Raw genomic sequence first — 16,465 nt, 5'->3', positions numbered from 1 at the left:
CAGAAAATACTAACCTCCACCTCTCAGACTTCCTAGATTAAACAATCAGTTAACTTACCCCTTCTTAAGCTCTGATCGGAAGTCAAGTGCCTTTAGCAAAAGCTCCATTGTAAGCTGCCCATCGAGAATCGGGCTATGAAGGTTAGTATAGCTTTCTCCTCCTGTAGATATACATATGCTCGGCAAAAAATGGGGTGACATTTCGTACTCTGTATGTACAACTTCGTGGTTCTGCCAATTTTTACATAGGGTTTGGTTGGTAATTCTTCGGAAGGACTCTAACACTAGTAAATTAGAGAGAAAGAATGCAAAGGACTGTATTTATTGCCATCACTGGGCCGTGTCTAGGGCCCACTGCCGCCTTTAACGTCATTCTGCACTTACTTCCCGTTGATCTTCAAGTTCAATCCATTGCTGCTCAGGGTGCTTTTAGGTAGAAGAAGGTTGTCCTCTGAAGGCAATCTCTTGTATCAACTTGAGGCAGATTTCTCTTTTCTTCTCTGTACTTCATACAGATCTCCCCATCCGCAAACTGGGTTTTGAGGATTGTGCTAGAGCTATCTTGCCAAGCAGGCTAGTTTGGATAGAAAAGAGAGGTTGCACGGACATGGTACGGATCCAAGTTGGGATCTGGAGTTTGAGCGGGGAACTGCAGAAAACTAGTAGAGGTCTTCGCGATCCTGCAGGTATGTAAAATGCTCACGGAGCGCTGTGGGGAGGGAGGCATAAATATCTTTGCCGATAGTCAAGCTGATATCAAGGCTATGTTGTTGTCCTGTTTGCCCTCTCTTCTGGTCAACCCCTGTAAGGGAGAGATATTAAACGTCTCGAATGTGCAGGAAACATTTATCTTATCTGAGTTCCAGGGCATAGGAACATAGCGGCAACAAAAATTGCGTTTGAGCTTGCCAGAAAGAGGTCGACAGACTAGTTTCATATGTCCCCATCTCAGACATCGGTGTCCCCTTGTCCGTTGTTAAAGGAAAACTGCACAACTTCTTTCTTAAAAAAGCGCATGGAGGTCTGTGTCATTGTGTGCTATCTCAAAAACACACGGTACAACAGCAGCAGGACGCTTAAAGATTCCCGCCATTCAATTTCCAAATTAATAGAGTCTCTCTTTCGGGGATATCCTGAGGCAGTTCTAGATCCAATTTCTCTTCTCCACTACATCAAAAGCGACTGTAGATGGTTTAGGTTTTGTAACCTTGCGCAGTTAGTGGTCTCCATTTTTTTTACCAAAACGGCACTCTAGTGCTGTTGGTAGGGTACCCGTAGTGCTCTTGCCATCTAACCACCCTACTTTGAAAATAATAAATCCGTTCGACGGCATTTGGTTCCAAAAGATGGCGCAACTCTTCATTCAGCGCACCTAAAAATGAATTTATTGCAATATTAAAGCCACCATTGCCGCCATGCGGTCAGATGTATTGGTAAAAGTAGTTGAAAATTGGACTGATTGAATGGAACACGTAACTCGTAGACGCCGCGGACATATGCCCGAAATTATATTCGTGAAATTATGGACTTGTTCTTGAATATCCAACTTCCTTCATTGGAAATTCAATTATTTCAGTTCTATCATTAAGGAGAAATAGTAGTAAAATACCGTAAAATGTGAATTTGTCTCTAAATTTGTCGGTGCGTTATTAAATTACAAGTATTTTGCAATAAAATAATAAATAATAAAAAATATTTGCTTACGAATTCAAAATGAAGTTTTATTACCACTAGCCTGAGTTGTATAACCTAAGTACAGGGAGTATAAAAAAAAAAAAAAACACAGTCCCCATCGAAAGGTTAAACGCACATTGGCGGTAGTTATATTATTCCACTTATTTCATCGGAGTGAGCTATTAAGCACAATTTGCTGTATATTCATTTGTAGGTGCAATACGTTTCACATTCATTTTTCTTGTTTGTCGCTTAGATATGTCTCAAGCGTCTACCTAGTTGGGGATGATTATTTTTTATGTACTTTTCATATCTGTTTTTTATCCTTTTATCTAAGCAAAGACGTTTTCAAATCCTTTATTTTTTTTGTTGCAGCTGGCTGTCTTCTAAAAACTTGCTATTGTGAAGAGGTCCCACAAAAAAAAGATTAAAGTAATTGAATACGAAAAATAATAAAAATAAAAATAAATTATTTAACTAACAAAAAAGCCAATCTCTATCCAATCGGTGTACTGTAGCTGCGAGCGTCGTGCATACATACCTACATACCTAACTACACATAATTTTGTTGTAATATGAAGTGAAAAATCAATAAATCAGTGTTTACTAAAGTATTCAATTGCGCAGGCATACAACCAAGCTATAAAAGACCGACTACAATACACCCACACATACAGCACACATTGGATTAAATGGATTAAGCGAGCTGGATCAACAAAGATATGCTATTTAAATGGTAAGTGGCAATTAAAAATATTTATTTATTTATTTGTTTTAAACTATGTCTCTTTAAGGCGTATGCAACTGTAGATATATATACGTACTTATATACATACATACATTTTCACTATTTGTGCGCAGACCTACGCTACTGCAGATTTAAATAACAGGAAGTACTGGCGACTATTGAGAATATGCAAATTAGGATGCTCTATACTTCAGGCAGCTCCCACATAATTTCTTTTTCTCTTTTCTTTTTCTGTATTACGTAATGCTAGAGCTTAGATAATTCAAATAATTCTAATACATAATATAGAGTATGACGGTTGGGTTAGATGATGGCTGTCGCTTTCTAGATGTTAAAACGAAGTAGGTTAAGAATTATTGCCAAATTGTGCTGTATTTTTATAAGATCGGTTTTGTCCTTTTCACCGTTCAGGTAATTAAGTAATATTGAATGCTTGATGAAGTGTAGAAAGTCTTGACTTGCTTAGTCCGCTAGACAAGCGATGAAGTATCGGAAGAGCAGTGGAATGCGAGACATATTTATTAATAGGGTACTACGCATTCTGACCAAAATGATCTACTGTGCAAAGCCTACTGAAGTAGCCTATTTTTTAGGGCTTGTTAAAAATTTTAGCCCATTCTGCGGCTTGTTGTTCCATAATTTATATGGATCTGCCAAGGTGGTTGCGCCTTGACCTGTTGCCCTTTCTTTAGCTCTTAAGGACAGCCATACGAGTTACCTAAGTATCCTATTGAAGGCCTTCTTTAGATCTAAAAAAACTACATATATGCAGATTTATCTTTCAACTACGGTATTTTCCGTTAGCGACCTCGGTAGCCTAGCGTAAGTGCACCTGCCTGCCATCCCAGTGGTTGTGAGTTCGAATCCGACGCGAGCACGGTCCTCACACTTTTCGAAATTTACCTACTTGCCCTATTTCTAAAAAGAAAAAACCCAAAAACAGCTCCCTTTCACCCTTTTCTTCCTTACTCCCGCACAATACTCAGCGCATTATTAGCATTGTGGCTGCTAAAACAAGCAGGAACAAAGAAAAAGTACACAGTTACAAAGGGTGGTTGAGTTTTAAGGGCCGGTGTTGATTTTGAATAAAACACAATTATTTTAGAAAATTATTATCATTTCTCTTTATTATGATAATATTCGTATGGCTCAACTACGTATGGAACAAAATATCGGTCAAATGGCCGCCGTGGCTTCGGCGGCACTCCTCCATCCGATGGTCCAACTTTTCCATGACGCTGAGGCGTATTTGAGGTTTTATCTATGCCGTTAATGTGCCGAATTATCTCATCCCTTAGCTCTTGAATTGTTCCTGGCTTATCGACGTACACCTTTTCTTTCAAATAACCTCAAAGAAAGAAGTCCAATGGTGTCAAATCACATGATCTTGGCGGCCAATTGACATCGTCGCACGTGAGATTATTCGGCCATCAAATTTTTCGCGCAAAAGAGCCATTGTTTCGTTAGCTGTGTGACAAGTGGCACCGTCGTGTTGAAACCACATATCGTCCACATCCATATCTTCCAATTCGGGCCATAAAAAGTTGGTTATCATCTCAAGATAGCGAACACTATTCACAGTAACAGCCTGACCGGCCTCATTTTGGAAAAAATACGGCAAACAGTCACTCTTTGTGGGTGCATTGATTTTTCGGCAATCACTCTTTGATTATAATTCGACCAAATGCGGCAATTCTGCTTATTGACGAATCCACTGAGGTGAAAATGTGGCTCATCCCTGAAGATGAAGTGCGCGATATGGATTTTGATTTGACCGCCCGTTTAACTTTAACGCGTTGCTCGATTGTGTATCTTTCCATGGTTCAAATTGAGTTAGTCTGAAATTGAAAAATGTCAAATGAAATGCAGAAAAAAACTTGAAGTTTAGGTGTGGTTCACACTCAACATCGAAAATTTAACCACACTTGAAATTTAACCACCCTTTACATTGCATCAAATGGCGCCAGCAAGAGGAAGCGGGCAGCCGCGGTAGTCATCAACCATCTGTGCGATCCTTCCAGAAAAATGTGACACACAGATAGCGCTCCAAGCAGTAAAAAGGCGTTGTTCCTAAGCAACGACAGGTGGGCATTGCCACTATTTAGGACTGGTAGCGGCAGGCTAGTCATCTACTCTGTCAGAAATCATAAACAGATTAACGAAACCAACGCAAGACAAGTCTTTTCGAGGTCCTATGCTCCCGAGAGGAGAGTGAACAAGGAAAAAAAATAAGTTTACGTCAGTACTCTAATTGTTTCAATGCGATCTTTTACAACCATTTTCCCAAATAAGTATCTTTACCAAGATGTTCAGATGTATGTACGCGCAATGCCAAAGCTCGAGTGCAGCCATAGTACAACCCTTTACTTGCAAGTACTACTCTACATATGCAAATTTTTTTATGACTGAATGTTGAACGAGTTGCATAAAAAACATAATTAAATGTTTCAAATAAACAACGTCATATTTGACATGTATTTTTTGTTTTTTTTTATGTATTTCCTTAGTTTTTTTTAAGATTGTGTTAGTTCAAAGCAAATATCACCTTAAGTGGTCATTGTGAAAAATTGTGATGAGATAAAATTTGTGGTTTTCTTAATGTGAATGCTAATTATTTATATGTAGATGTTGGCCTTCAAAATGTTATATATGAATTTATGTAAAGAAGCGGTTTATTTAAATTAAAATATTTAAAAAAATATTTATGTATGTATATCTGTATATATATAATTTGTTTTTTTTTTTTAATTTTACTGCTAGCTGTTGATGTCAAACTTGTGTGTTGTTGTTATGCTTGTATATAAACTCGTTTTGAACTTAGTAAAAAACTGATGCCAGTTAATCCAGCAACACAAGCCTCCAGCTGTGCCAAGATGAGCAATAATTGATGCAAATATGATTTTAAAACCATTTTATATTTATACATTTTCGGCGCTTTTTCATTTGGCTAATACGTTTTTAAACTGGTTTTATAAGGCGCCAAATTGTGCCACTTGTCAAGAGTTTCGCCCACAAAATTTAGCTCAAAAACTTAAGTGGTTAAAATCACTTGCTTTCGTGATTTTTATTTATTTAATTTTTGTTTCTTTTTTTTTTAATTAATTTAAAGCACGTATGTATTTTGTGACTAGTTTCACTCAAAAGAAAAAAAACCAAAATATTGTAATATAATAACAATAAAAAAAATTTGATAATAATAAACCCAGCGATTGTGCTTCTGCCGCCCAACCAACACGGGTGTCAAGAGCTAAAGGTAATCGTGATCGTTCCAAACAGACAGCTCTTGTGTTAGAATTGTAAACTATCAACTGTATAAAATAATAAAATCACATATAAAAAATATAGACATTACGAATAAGTGGTGAATTTCAATATTAGTGAGCCAGCATTGCGGATGCTGCACAGTGTAACGTCCTCTTTTAAACTGTGACCAAAAAAAGTAAACGCACTGCGATTTCGTTGAAACTCCGCATGTGTGTTACTAGCACTTTTCACTTTCATAGACATGAAATATGATTTCAATCGGAGTTCTGCTGCTCCTATCACTAATGTGGGCGGAAAACTTAAATGCGAACCTATTTTTATTAAATTCGATCTAAGGTCATAGATAGCCTTAAAAAGTATAAAAACAAAGAGTGGTCATAATAGGTGCACTGTCGCTCTGGCCACTCATAGTTTATGAGCTTGAAATAATCGATTTTTTCTTATTTAAATCAGATAGTCTTTAATATAGAGTACTTTTGGCGTCCCTCGCTCGGAGTGGGTTGCGAAATATTCCAAAACTATATCTACGCGCTGAATCTGTAATTTAAATAAGTTAAAATATTTTTCTACAATTATTCATGGAAAGCGCTGATGAGCTGGCTAGACAGACGACGGTTTAAGCTCAAAATGAGGGTATTGGGGTTCGCTTGGAAACCTGTGGTCTACTCCTGGAAAGGTGTACCTTGCACCAACTAAACTAGCGCTTGACTACTGCGCAAACGTGCACGGTCGTGGGATCCTTCTGCCCACGGGTAGATTAGGGGCGCTCGAGGAAACTTCTTAACCTAACAAAGCCACAGCTCTCGAATTTGGTAGGTATCCTTACCGGACATTGTCCGTTAGGTGTCCACGCGGTGAGACTTGAGATTGCTTCAAATCCTTCTTGCAGAAGCTGTCTGGAGTGGGAGGTGGAATCATCTCAGCTCTTTCTTCTGAGCTGCTTTGCTGTCATCAAGCAAAGATTTAGACATCTGGGCTATCATTTTTTTTGCTACACCTGGTGAAATTCATTAGTAGCTTGAAGCGGTTATACGAACATAAATAGACACTGCTGGTCGTCATTCTCTAATCTAAAGCCCCTTTTCCCCACTTATATAGTTATTTTCCTTCTCCCTGCCGCTCTTCCCCTGTACGGTATCGCAACAAACGAATTTTGAATATTAGTTCAAGCAGGTCCATCGCAAGGGCAGCCATTTATTCTATTCTATTCCATTTCAATTGTTTGCTCCCAAGCTCTGGATACATCTCTGGTTTTAGGTAATTCTTAAAAAAAATATGACAAATTACAATGCGCTAAGTCGAGTCTCGTTGCACTGTGCACTGTAGCTTAATGGGTTTGTGGGACTATCATTCGGTGGGTCCCGATTTCCATAGGTGGTAGATTTCAAAAAATTAAAAAAATTAAAAAATTCATAATAATAATAGTCTTCGCGGGCCTTTTGAAGGTAATATGGACTCAAATTATTAAAAATAATGAAAAAAATTTAAAAAAAGTGTTGAAAAGCCCATAAGATTCCGTCATTGACATGGAAAAGTCAAGCGAAGTAGAAATTGAGATCTTAAAAAAGTAGGCGGGCGATTGGAGCTATTGTGCGCATAATTCGTATAAATTAATTTACAATGAAATAACCAACTGTTACGTTGTGTTCTAGTAGGGATATGAAAGTGAATCCCCCGTAACAGAAATGAGCAATCAATTTAACCTTTAATTACACTAAAAACAAAATACAGTGAGAGTATGGATCAGAGATCTACAAAGCTAATCATGGGAGCAGTGCACTCAATACACGAATTCTCGCACTTTTAAAATCAGTCACTGTTCTGCCACTTGTTGGTGCAAACGTAAGCAATGCCTTTGTTGGTAATTTTCTTATGCCACAGTAGACATCCTTGGATATATCAATAAAATGATTGAAGAAAGAATTATTTTGGATTCCAAATGCGTTTGTCAATACATAGCGCCCTTTATGGGATTTTGAAATTCAATAATCCTATTTAAGGAACACTTTCTGGACGCCTTCAATCTTCAATTCTATCAAATACTAATTGGTGGCGAGGTAAGTGCTGCATATTCTTGTGTGTAGAGTGAAGGTAACAGTACGGTTTGGCTTGCCGCCACTAAGTAATGGTGCGGTTTAGGAGTTGGACCCTCGCGCCATAACACTCGAACTGGATCCAACTAACCCTGCTGAACATTTTTGGGATGAAGCATACATATTTTAATGGGTTACTTAGTATTACGATTCCAGCTAGACGTAAGTGGGTTGACAATATGCCTAGTTAAAAACAAAAATGCTGATGGCTCAACGCTTGACGATAAAGTTGGCTTTAGCGTCTACTGTAAGAAGCCAAAATAAGTATTTCGGCTCGTCTGCCCAATCACTTTAGCGCGTTTCAAGCTGAAATTCTAGCCGTTAATGAGGTGGCTGTCTAGTTAGGCAAAAATGTGACAATTTTGAAAAAAAGGAGCAAATTGAAAATTTTAAGCATAATTTATTTGAAATTTGTTAAGTGTTTCTGAATGATCAAAGTTTGGAACATTGGTTTTCCGAAGGTGTTTGCTATAAAACGAACCAAATTCTTATAAAATTTTGCCTGAAAAATGTTATTATCGGTGGTATTGGTAAATCAGCTACTCTATTTCATATTATTTTTTTTTCTTTTGCCGTGTCCATGTGGCTATCAGCCCAGAATAAAACAATGAATGAATTAATTTTTGTGTTTACTACTTTGCAAATACTTTAATTTTCTTAAAATCTACCCGATCTCCGAAGACATCTGAGTATATTTTGTGGTGCCAAGAAAGAAGCCAGGGTGGTCGCTTCTTAACTCAACCGTACCAAAGACCTCAAGCCTGATTAGAGCGAAGCCGCGGCAGATGCACAAAAATTGGTCCGCGGTCTCATCCTCCTCCTCACATGTTGAACAGAGTGCACTGTCTGAGATGCCTACCTTTTCTATGTGCTTTGCCCACAGAAAGTAGCCTGTCATCAGTACAACCAGCTGTCTTCAGTCCCTTCTGCTTAATGACAGGAGGATTTGTGACATTCGATCGCGCCTGACAGGTAACATCAGTTTAGTCCATCTGCAGCCTCTCTCAGCCTGCCAAGCCATTTGCTAACCGTGGCTTTGGATGAAAGCATCAAGTGGTGGTAGACCAATCAGAGCATCTAATGCCGGGACTGAAGTAGTCGGAAAAGCTCCGGTGCAACTGATGGCCATAGAGCGTTGCAGTCTCGATAAGGTCTTTCTGATTTCCACGAGAGAGAGAGTCTACTCATCCAGACCACTGATGCATAGGTGACAATATGTCTTATCATAGCCATGTAGATCCATAGGACCTTGCTAGGAAAAAAACCCGACGTTTGCCCAAAGACACCCTTGCACAGCCAGAAAGCGGCATATCTATGCGCAAAAGCTAGCTAAAGCTAAATTATATGTGCACTTTAAAAAACTCTCTTGGCCTCTTTCACTAACACAGATTCCCAAATTTAAACTAAAAAATATGTTTTAAAAATTGTTCACTACAGCCGAGGCTTTTACTTAAATTTATTACTAACTATAAAATCAGCCATTACCCTCTAATTTCTCCAAACTAATTATAGGTTTTACATTACTGCGTTAATAATGAATGATTTGTGAGCAACATTTCTATTCTTCATTTTTCATTTACAGTATATTTTTTTTTGGTTTTTTTGCTTGTCACTTTTTTCTCGCACTGAAAGTTGTTTTCATTTCCCTTCATCGATGCAATTTTTAAGCACAACCTTCAACACAATTTCTAAAATAACAAGAAAAACAAGCACACACAAAAATAACAATATAAAGTACAGCACTAAAAAAGTTCTTTACAAAAATTATTATTTTTTTTTTTTTGCTCCAAAATTTGATCTTACTTTCATTTTTGTCCAAGCTTTGACAGCTCATTTGCAGCACTACTACTACGATCTGCCGCTGACCGCTTGCAACCTATAATAAAAAACAATTACCCCCATACTTACCGGCGGCAATGGCGGCGACGATAACTGAAGTTGAAGTTTCAATTATAGAATTCCATGAAATCATTCAAAAGTGAAATTTCCATTTTGTTCGTTGCTCTTTCACTCACTTTCCGCTTTCGAAGATGACTGACTGGTTTTCGCGTTTAGCGCAGCGTAACTGTGTCGAGCTGATGCTTTGTCCGTATAGTTGTTGTAAAGGCCACACGGCCACTCAAAATTTATCATAACTTCTGATCTACCTCCTTCATTAATACATACACATACATACATAAGTGTACCCACACACATGTGCGCTTGCATGTGTTAGCTGCTGAAGTATTACGAGAAATGTGAGTCTGCAAAGAGAACTGGGCGCACGTGCATTTGTTGTTTCTTGATTTCTACTAATTTTATATTTTATTTGTATAAAAATATTTCGTTTCGACAGCGCTTGCGCCTGATTTCAGTTACTGATTCTATGTTTTTCGTTTCTTCCTTTTTTTAACTTAACTTCATTAACACGTACGTAGTGAAATTATCTGTACAACGCATCAAAAAATTCGGATTGGGTTAGAATTTTGGCTACTTGCCATGAAAAATGTGAACTGCTTGATTTTGTTAGATGGATATGTGTGCTAGAAAAAATTGGGCTATATTTTCTCACTACGAAGAAAGCGTAAAAACTCTGAAATGACGATAAAACTTCAGTAAAAGTGATTTTTAATATCACTGTGCAACATAATTGTTGGGACAGAAAAGCGCCCATACAATCCCGAGTGTAAATCGTGAGTATACCATTTTTGTACCTGAATGATAGTCTCAGTTTCCATTCACGGTGGGTCATAGCATCCAAATTTTGGTCATACAAATATTTATATCCCGTTTGAAAAGTGTTATGCGTCAATTTCTGATATGAAATTTATTTTCAATATTCGATACGGATTAGGACTTCAATATAAACGCTGTTAGGATTATCATCGAATAAGAGTGCAGAGTTCAGAGCTGACCTTAATCTGATGTTGATCGAAAAAGCTTTCGACAGCGTGCGCAGGTACTGCCTGTTAGTTGTGGGTTCTCGCAAAAATCATTTGTATTACTAAAACAACTTCTGATCTATCTTCTATCGGAGCCATTCGAAGTTCGAAGCGGGCTACGCCAGGGATATATTCTATCGCCCGGTTTTTTCCTCTTAGTAGTAGGAGATGCCCTCGATGCAGCCTTAAGCTCTCTTCATACCTGTGGTCTTAAATGGACGATGACTAGCACGCTATACATCGATTATGCTGACGACATATGTATGCCTCCTAGCACATTGTCTAACCGAACAAGAAAATGAGCTCCGCACTTCATAGGGTAGCTAAGTTTGGAAAGCAAAGGTGATGACTCTCGGAAAAGGGGTGTGTGGAGATTGCAGGTAACCCTATCGAAACAGTTTAGGAATTTACTTACCTCGGCAGCAAAGTTACCACGCGAGGTGGTACAGATGAATTCAGAAAGCCAAAAGCGCATTTGGTCTGTTGTACTCTGTATGACGTCGTCAGCAACCTGAGCTGCAGTTTAAAGGTTAGTCTCTTCAAGTCGAATGTGCTGTCGGTACTGCTGTACAGTAGCTCTACCTGAAAAATCAGCATCGCTATAACCAGTCGTTTACAAGTTTTTATCAACCGCTGCCTAACGATTATTTTCCGAATTTTCTGGCCAAAAGTAATGCCAAACAAGGAATTGCTCGAAACAGCAAACATGGAGCTGATAGACATTTGGAATAGAAGACGAAAATGGAAATGGATTGATCACACTTTATGTAAAGAGGATGATAACATAGCGAAGAAGGCAATGGAATGGAATCCACTCACAGCGGCCAGAGGAAGAGCGCCTGGTAAGCCAAGAGAAATCTGGAAAAAAACTGTGGATCGCGAGACGGATCAACTCGGGTTAAGCTGGAAGTAGGCGAAAAAAGTTATCCAGTAAACGGATGGCGCGTACCATACCTTTGTATATCCCGCTAGGGAATTAAGGAAACAATGATGATGATGAAAGTATTAGAACTTCGCGTAAATCATTTTTGTTAAACTTTTTAACCCACTATCAAAACTTTTCACAGAAAGTGAAACTTTTTAAGAAAAATGGAAAAAGTCGCTTTAAGGGGTTAGGTGGGTTTCAAAATTTCAAAAAATCGAATTTTTTTTTTTTGCTTATCTCATAATTGAATATGTTGAGAATATTCCTTTAAAATTTTAAAACGATCCGAGTCATATTCTAAGAGATATAGCCTTTGGATTGGCAGGTATATCGAGGCAGCTGCTTAGCTATTAGCAATCTTCAATCGCGTTTTTCTTGAAACTACATTTTTGAAATCGGTAGTCACGATTTCTCGAAAACTTATGAACCGATCTCTTTCAAATTGTGCACACTTCTTCAAAATAACATTATCTCGTGCTTGAACGAAGGAATTTTTTTTTTCTATTCCAAGTAATTTTTCAAGGGCATGAAGGGTGCAAATTCTACTCAAAATAAGGGTTTTTTGTTTTCAACGCCGCCAAAAATGTAATTTTTGTTTTTGTTTTTTTTCCTTCGTCCAAGCACGAGTTTGAAACATCTACTAACAGAAAATTTTTTGTTTTTGAATTTCAGATGAATCTGTCATGAGTTATCCTGACTACGCCGAGAGAACTTTTTTTTGAGCGGTCATAGGAGACGACGTGTCCACGCCTTAATTTTCAAAATTTTTCAATGAAAATTTCACAAACTACTTATAAAATATGTATCTTTTATGTGTTAAATTGATGGAATGAAATATTCTGTTGATTAAATAAAAAAAAATTCATAAAAATGTACCTATTTTGAGCTTTTGAAACCCACCTAACCCCTTAAGTATCAGTTCTGAAAACTAAAGTGCAAAGTAAGTATAAGCCAAAACAAAAAAAAAACAATAAGTGGGGATTACCAAATTTATAAAAAGCGTTGACTTCTTTTTAAACATCAAAGCTTACAACGAATGCATGCCAAAATATAACTAAAGAATACATTTTTTTTTAACTTAACATTCCTTACACCTTCGCTTACATATTTCAGCTTATTACAAAAATTTTGGTACTCGTACTTTAATGAGTGCCAGAAATTTTTTATAAAGAAGGAACATTCAACTCCCTCAGCAAAAAAATTTTCAAAAATCAACCCGATTTTTGAGCACATTTAAGGGGGTATTCTAGTGTAGAGGCATGAATTTGAGATGTTTTTTCGGGTGCTATAAATAAAAAATAAAATATTTTTCCCATCATTTTTTAATAAGATATTTACTAATGTTTTAAAAATACATAAAAAAATTAAAAATCTCAAAAAACGAAAAACTCAAAAAGTTATAAGTTCTTGAAGTTGGGGGTTAACAAAAAATGGTGCGCCACACCTACCACGATTGCAAGCGTTCTAATAATCTGAAACAAAAAAATAAAAAGGATTATTAATCTTGATGAATGCTGCTATCGTACTTACTACAAAAAAATCGAAAGAAAAATTTGTTTGGCCAAATTGCGGCTGCCCGAAAAAATGATAAATTTGTTTACTACTTTTTGTGACTTTCGGAATTTTTTAAAAATATTAAAAATTGTTCTAACTACAATCCAGTCCAGTTTAGAAGTCGTGACACTAAAATAGCTATATCACTGGAAATAAGGACATATTTTTGAAAGATAAGCTTTGAGAACATCAAAAAAAAAAAAATAACGATTTTTTCGAATTTCTACACTAGAATACCCCCTTACACTTGCACTTTGTTACTGCAAAATTCAATGTGTTATAAAACTGCATACTCAAAAATTTTCTAAAAATGCTGATTAAAATTTTGAAATTTTAAAGAAAATTTTTTGAAACTTTTTTTTCAATTTAAGCGAACTACAAAACTTGGATTTATACGGTTTTTGTAGGTGCACCAATTATATTTTCATAAAAGCAAATTCTAAAATTAAATGCGAAAAACATGAATTCTCAAAATTTGTGAACAAGCGCTAGTGAAATAGTCCCTTACATAAATTCCACACTCTAATCAGACGCGCGTTCGCACCCTAAGTCTTTGGTTTTCTCGCCTTACACACGCCTCTGACTCATCTCGAATGAGCGTCGCATATTTTAATTCGTTTATTTCTAGAAATAATTTGCGTCATACCTTTATAAATTATATTCTTAATCCTTATTGCGGTGCTGTAGCTGTTTTAGAACTAATTTATGATCCAACAGCTGGTGTGGCTCCACTTTCGTATAACATGCGCGATTTTGTATGACCAGAAGTGTGCAATCAACTCGGGCATTCAAAAAATTGTACTCTTGCGCACTCTGACAAACGTTGGCTTATTATTTATATTTCTCAGAAATTATCAAAATTTAATGGCGTAATTAAGCTTGGAAAAAGCGCGTCCATCAATTAAATGCATTTAGTTGTGGTTGCCGAACTTGTCTAATTACTTCATTGTCTCGGTAGAAAATATTTGAGAAACCAGCAATGCTTTAATAGCATATTATACACATAAATTGCTTTTAACGGTAAAATTCATCTCAAGGTTAGGAAACTTTTTGATAAAAAAAAACAAAAACGACAAAATGCGGGTAATATGGCTAATTGTAAATTATGTGACGGCACTTAAGCTACCTTTAATCCAGCACACACTTTTACGTGCGCGGAATATAGAAATGATGAAATTGAAATTTTACAAAAAAAAAAAAATTAGGTGCTAAAGCTTCGACTTACTTTTTTACATTGAAAACCTCTTCGCTTGAGCGATTTTGGCCGAGTTTAACAAACCAGAAATTTTGTTATCGTGCTAACCGGCACTAGCAGGATACACAAATGAAGCCAAGTTCTTCTTTACCTGATATTTCCAACGCAGGGGAGGCGTTCCTTTTCCTGCTGGTACCGCATCGAATACTTTCAGCGCCTGAGCATTTATGTTCGCACAAACTACTTAACCAAGCCAGCAATCTTTATTCACTGCACTTGAAGGAATCGCTTTACGGCGATATACTAGCTCATACAGCTCATTATTCCTTCACTTGCCATACTCGCTATCACCAACATGCAAATGGGAGACCCTCAATTATGGCTCCGTGGAATAACTCGGAATGTATTCAACAATGAAGTTCCAAATGGATGAACTCTGTGAATATTTGGGGTTACTATTTTTAACTCTTAGCAAAATTTTAAGAGCACAAAGCTTTGCTATTTTGAGTAGTTTAAGATACAGTCAAATAAGAGATTGTCACAGCCTTCTTTATTCATTTAATTTTTATAATTCGATAATTTTAGTTATTATTTATTTCAAACCTTATATACCTCGCAAAACTTTCCTGGAAACCCTGTAAAATATGTGGAACTGTCTAATATTTCGTGTGCTGGTTTATAAAAAACAAAAAAGGGAAGTATCAAAAGGAACATTTCCTGCGGAACACGTAACAAAAACGGCAATAGACTCATTGATGTGTGCCAGACGTTTCAGCTTGTCATTTGTGGCTTAATCTACCCCCACAAGGAAATCCATAAATACACTTGGATCTCACCCAGTGCGACGACTCGTAACCAGATAGACCATATGTGCGTGAGTCGTAAGTGGTGAGGCTCGTTTCTCGTTTACCGGTCACGTCAAGCTCAAGCTGAAATGCAGTGAGAAAAAGTCCACACCACGCAGGCATAAACGACTCAACGTCCAGCTGTTGAGCAATCCCGCGACAAAAAGAACCCAGGAAAAACTTGGCGAAATAAAGACCACCAATATCAAACCATGGATCTCTGACACTACTCGGGGCATCATTCAGCGCAGAAACGAACTTAAAAGGCTACTTATCAGCGATTTCTTCTTTCGGCCAGCCTACATTGGCGAGAGGTGGCGAAGCAAGTAAAAAAATCGGCCAGTAATGATAGATGAAGGTTCGCTGAAGACCTTGCTAGCTATGCCGAAGTGGCAGCAGGAGTAAACAACATGAGACAGCTGTACCGCATAATTGGCCGCCTAAACAACCTGCGGAGTAATAGCAACCAGCCGATTAAAGATCTGAATGGTGCTTTGCTGAATCCCAATGATGACCAGATCAGCAAATGGAAGGAAGACTTTGAAGCAACTAGCAACATTGCTCTTAGCAGTATACCTAGCTTTGAAGTGAGCAGCACAACAACAACCAAAAATAAAATAACAAAATCCTTTCCCAGCCTAGGGGAGATTATGGATGCAACACACTTCGGATTGTAGTAGAACAATCAGTTGAATGGCGCTCTCCGCTCTACATGCTGTTCGTAGACTTTAAGAAAGCATTCGACACTATCAAATGAGACGCAATATGGCTGACACTGAGTAGAATGCGAGTTCCCACCAAGATAATCCGCCTCATCAAAGGCCTCTACGAGAACTCCGAACTGACAGTACTTCACAAAGGCGATATCAGCGATCCATTCACTAGTAACGCAGGCATCAGGCAAGGTTGTCCCCTGCCGCTCCTTCTCTTTGCCATCGTCCTTGATGAAGTCATGAGCTAATTGACCCTGCACACAAAAGGCATCGTATGGACTTTCACCAGACATTTTGAGAGCCTGGATTTTGCCGATGACATCTGCCTTTTCTCACAAACTCTCTGACATGCAAATGAAGGCGGACAAACTAGTCACGCTGGCACGCACTGTCGGAGCGGGGGTCAACATCGCCAAAGCAAGGGCGGAATTCGGGAAAATGCACACAGTGTGAGGGAGTTCGCAAATCTCTCGGCGCACTGAACTATAAATATTTGGCTCATGCGTAAAGTCAGTATTGTTGTGCGGAAGCGA

The 16,465-nt window shown here is 37.7% G+C and overlaps 1 protein-coding gene across 2 annotated transcripts in view; it reads left to right on the top strand.

Annotated features, from left to right (window-relative positions):
• Positions 1 to 16,465, top strand: part of LOC128855314 (cadherin-99C) — a 297,926-nt gene that overhangs the window by 12,734 nt on the left and 268,727 nt on the right. For both annotated transcript variants that reach the window (XM_054090116.1, XM_054090117.1), the window contains exon 2: positions 2,050 to 2,410. The gene's annotated coding sequence lies outside the window, so the exon portion shown is untranslated. The remainder of the gene's footprint in view (positions 1 to 2,049; positions 2,411 to 16,465) is intronic.

The sequence above is a fragment of the Anastrepha ludens genome, chromosome 2 (assembly GCF_028408465.1).
Source record: "Anastrepha ludens isolate Willacy chromosome 2, idAnaLude1.1, whole genome shotgun sequence".
NCBI classification, from domain to species: Eukaryota; Metazoa; Arthropoda; class Insecta; order Diptera; family Tephritidae; genus Anastrepha; species Anastrepha ludens.
This window is presented reverse-complemented; position numbering and strand designations above follow the sequence as displayed.